The sequence below is a fragment of the Etheostoma spectabile genome, chromosome 12 (genome assembly GCF_008692095.1).
Source record: "Etheostoma spectabile isolate EspeVRDwgs_2016 chromosome 12, UIUC_Espe_1.0, whole genome shotgun sequence".
Taxonomy (NCBI): Eukaryota; Metazoa; Chordata; class Actinopteri; order Perciformes; family Percidae; genus Etheostoma; species Etheostoma spectabile.
This window is the reverse complement of record NC_045744.1, coordinates 26,057,779-26,062,439: the sequence shown is the minus strand read 5'-3', so window position 1 is coordinate 26,062,439 and position 4,661 is coordinate 26,057,779. Positions and strand designations below refer to the sequence as shown.

At 39.3% G+C, this 4,661-nt stretch overlaps 1 protein-coding gene across 2 annotated transcripts in view; it reads right to left on the bottom strand.

Moving 5' to 3' along the window:
• Positions 1-2,805: 2,805 nt before the first annotated feature.
• Positions 2,806-4,661, bottom strand: part of LOC116699569 (dipeptidyl peptidase 9) — a 33,369-nt gene continuing 31,513 nt past the window's right edge. For both annotated transcript variants that reach the window (XR_004334456.1, XR_004334457.1), the window contains exon 23: positions 2,806-2,817. The gene's annotated coding sequence lies outside the window, so the exon portion shown is untranslated. The remainder of the gene's footprint in view (positions 2,818-4,661) is intronic.

The window sequence follows — 4,661 nt, the reverse complement described above, 5'->3', positions numbered from 1 at the left end:
GGGAAGTGAGTACTTTTGCCATCTCTGATTATATTCAGCAGGCCCTTTAAGACTGCTTGTGAAATATTCACCTGTTATTCAATAGTTACTCTGCTTACAGTTTAATCTATTCTACTCATCTTACTTGAACAATTTAAAAATTATTGTGTAAATGTGCGTAATGTTCAGTTTGTTTTACTTACTAAGTGTTAGCAAAGGGACATATTGTGTCATTTTGAAGCACAATGTAAGATACAACAGTAGCATGTCCTAAAATCTTAAAGGACTAACCTTAGGTTTAATTGGTGTTGCCCTGTATGTAGTGATCCCGGAAGAATTTGACACTTTAACGGGAACCCTGTTCACACGTTAATGAGAGATCATGCAGGCTACACTTTGGACGTACAGCTGTGTCAATATATAATGAGAATAAACTTCAACGGAATTGACAAGTTAAAATCCCATTTTGGAGATAAAATTATTTACACAATATTTCCATGACAGGTTACTCTTAACGTGTTAGCTATGAAAGTTTGCTTTGACCGGTCAAATATATGCCAGTGTTTAAAGATCTACTAAATGAGTCAATGGGACAAATTGTCGTGATGCAGGGGATTAGAGGACCCAGACGCAGAGAGCAGGCAGGCAGGCAGGCAGGCAGGCAAAGGAAAGTTTGAGTTGAGGATTAAATAGAATACAGAGTTCATACAAACAAGAAGTCCAAGAATCCAGCAGGAAAAAAAACAAAATAAGAAATCCAAAATACAGGAACTGGCAGAACACCAAAAACCGCAACAATCACAATACAAACAACAGGGTAGACAACACACTGTGACAGTAAAACAATGATCTGACAACAGATAAGGGGAAGACAAAGACTAAATACAGAGGGTAACGAGGTAACAAGTGGCACAATCACAAGGGCGTGAAAACTAAGGCAGGAAGTACAACTAAACAAGACAGCACAGAAAACAAGACTGCCACAATAAAACAGGAAACAGAACATATATAAGACAAGACCAAAAAAAACACAATCACAAGACAAGACAGAAAATCAAGCTAAGAAATTAAGACAAGAAAACAGACAAAACACCCAAACCATGACACACAGATGGGAGGCGCGGATTTGTGCCATGACTGCTGAGAAATGTGGGTGCCGCCAACACAACTCTAGTTAGTTATTTTGCATTTTGCAACACATGCACAGAAGAAATCATCATACATTAAGGCTCTGGCGTGAAACTAAATAACACAAAATACAATAACAGGTCCTTTTAGATGGACTAAAACTGCTTCACACTGCTACACTGCTACAGTAATAACTGCAATTACAAGACTGCTTCTGGTGTTTCCATCCCACGATCGCTGAGTTGGACAAAATAAGGTTTTCTGGCCTGCTACACCTCCAAAACAACCTGTTGCCAACCTTACTTGTGAAAACACAGAAAAACACAAAGCTGAAAGCACTTAGTGAGGCCATTCAAGTTCAATTAGGATTCAGGATTTGAGATTAACATGGATCAGGACAGTCATTAGAGACTAAGCGGAGAACAGATGGTCAGAGGTCATTAACTCTCTGTGCTTTGGTGACATTGTCATTAAATGTCTTCAGTTTCTACTTTCTAGTTCTTGCCTCATGTAGACAACCAGACACACTACAATGCCCTCCACTAAAGGTAACATTAAAAGAATAGTTTGACAATTTGGGAAATACACTTATTCGCTGAACATGCAGACAATGGACTGGAAGCGCCGCTGGGTCTTTCTTGCATTCAAACTCAGGTGCTCTTTAGATAGTCCAGTCCACATGCAAATTTGTAAAAATGCATGTCTCCTTCTAAAATACTCCAAGACACTCTGTAGGTCTTGTGCAAATATTTTATTTTCCGTACAAAAGTGAAAATGCATGGTGATGTATTTAAGGTCTGTTAGCTTAGCTCAAAGACTGGAAAAGGGAAACTGCTAACATGACAGCAATCACCTTTTAAATCTCATTCATACCTTGTTATATCTTACATAAGGGTGGCAGTAACCCAGTCCGGAGTTGGGTTGGGAACTGCAGGGTCCCTGGTTCAAGTCCCGTATGGACCAAAGTACGGAGTGTGGATTGGTAGCTGGAGATAGGCCAGTTAACATCCTGGGCACTGTCAGGTGCTCTTGAGCAAGTCCCCCCCCCCCCAAAAGGGTGCTGGTCCAGCTCTAGCAGCTTACTCACTCTGACATCTCTCCATTTGTGCATGAACAGGTCCTGAGCATGTGTGTGTGTGTGTGTAGTTCAGGCCTGTGTGTAGTGATTTCTAACAAAAACAAAGTGATCAATAAACAGTATTAATTCTATTATTATTTGTCTGATCAGTTGTGGTGTATGCTCAGATTTATAGGTATTTTTTCGTCACCATGAGTTGAACAATGTGTCATTTTTACACCTCGGTTTTTCTACTTTTTTAACAAACGAGATATGTGTTAGTGAACTTTGGCAGTTCAGGCAGGCAGATTGCGTTACCTTTTGACAGAGCTGGGCTAGCTGTTTCCATCTGTTTCCAGTCTCTCTACTGAGCTAAGCTAACTGGATACTGGCGGCAGCTTAGTATTTATCACATTGATATCATTCTTCTTATCTAATTCTCAGCAAGAAAGCATTTCCCAAAAATTGTTCCTTTAAATACCTGAACCTAAGAAATATTAGAAGCAAGAGGACCTGCCTCTGCAATACAAAAGCTTTTTGATAGTGTACATTGCACTACAGGACTTCCAGATGGTGGGTGCTTGCCAAACCAACACACAGTACATTGTCCTTTTAGAAACCGAAACATAAATGTACAATTTCTGCAGAGATGTCTAAAGAGTGCACAGCTGCTGTGGTGCGTTTATAGGTCAGAATCCCTACTGTTCTGGAAGAACACTTTGTAATCCAAGCCCGCTTTCCTTTCCCTTCTCCAAACCACCAGCTGCACTTGACAGAGAGAGGCAGTCTGCCAGATACCCACATTTTTCCCAGAACAGGCCACACTCACAGCCAGATGCCTCTTCAGTTCAAGTGTCTCCTCCATCCGACCTGGATACTCCTATTGATTAGAATGAACGGGGCAATTAATTAGGATCACTGTGATCAGTAACCTACACTCATCGGCCTCGAGTGCTCCTAACTCTGTGGTGAACACAGTATGCGTGTTTGAATGATCCACAGGAGGCCAATTAGTTCATGGGAAATGGGGTTGATAACCGGAGTACCCACCACCAAGGGGCCCATTTTTGGGGACAAACAGGGGAAAGAATGTGTCCTCTTAAACTCTGGGGAGACTGAACAGCTACTGCATATTACATCTGAGACTTTGGGTCCATGGAATGTAAAAGATTGGTTCTGGAGAGCTCGTTTAGCACCCACAGCTGCCTCATTGAAGCAGAATCCCCAGACAGTATAAATATGTGTTTGAGTTATTTACAGCATACTACGTTTAGCATGAAATTCATCCTTGACCTTGGTAACTTGTTTTGGTCTCCAGAGGGATCTCTTTTGAGCAGTCCTATTTCTGTACATACATACATGCTTTTGATGTTGTTGCCAACAATACTTCATTATTTTAGTGTATTTCTAATCATTATCATCTAATCATACACTGTTAAAGGACTGTTAAAGGATTATTTCTTTGACATTTTCAGAAATAATCAACCACATTTTCTTGTGGAGTTAGATGAGATGATCGATACCGCTGGCCCACCCGTGTGTTAGCTTAGCTTAGCATAATGGGTGTAAATAGAAGACAGCTAGGTAGCCAGTCCTAGGTCTTTTTTTTTTAATCAATTAAACAAACAAGATATATAACAAGTCAATTAAAGAGCTTTGCAGGCTAGCTGTTTCCCCATTTACAGTCGTTATGCTAAGCTAAGCTAAACTAAACAGCTCCTGACTGTTGCTACATATTTATTAACAATAAATCAATAACCGAGGAGGTTTGATTTGTCCGGTTGTTTGTGAGGTTTGTCTGTCTTTCTGTCAGCCGGATTACAGAACAACTCCCGACACGATGTTCATGAAACTTGGTGGAAGATGTGCATCATGGGCCAAGTAAGAACCCAAACTATTTTGGAGCTGATACGAATCACGTGGCTGCTACACAAATTATATTTCACTTCAGTTAACTTTGGGAGATAGGGCATTTGTTTCCGCATTAATGTATTGTATGTTCTGTAATGTAATGTATGTCAAAATAATCTGAAAAAATATGTTCCTGATTATGAAAATTATTATTGACCTTTCACCTTTTTGATATTTTGGGAAATATGGATTATGATGTGCACTTGCAAGAAATAAATTGAGAAATGTACTTTATTTCTGTTCTGTTTCCTACTATCTGAAAACTGTGTACAGCAAGGCTTTTCTTTGTTGAAGTTTGAGGTAAGTTAGTTATAAGTGTGTTGAACTTTAACGGTTCAGTGAAAAAAATCCCTTGTTCCCAGCCCTTGTCACATGACATGACTAACCAAATTTGTGCCTTGAAAGCCCATAGAAAATGTGTATTGTATTTAGATACACAATTTGTGAAAATAAAAACAAGTGTAATTTATAATACATGTGATATGTTTTAGTTATCAGAATTAAATAATGTTGTTTTATCCTATCCAATATTTCCTATATTTTGTTTCCTATAGATTTGTTATGCTGTATTCTGATAACCCCCCCC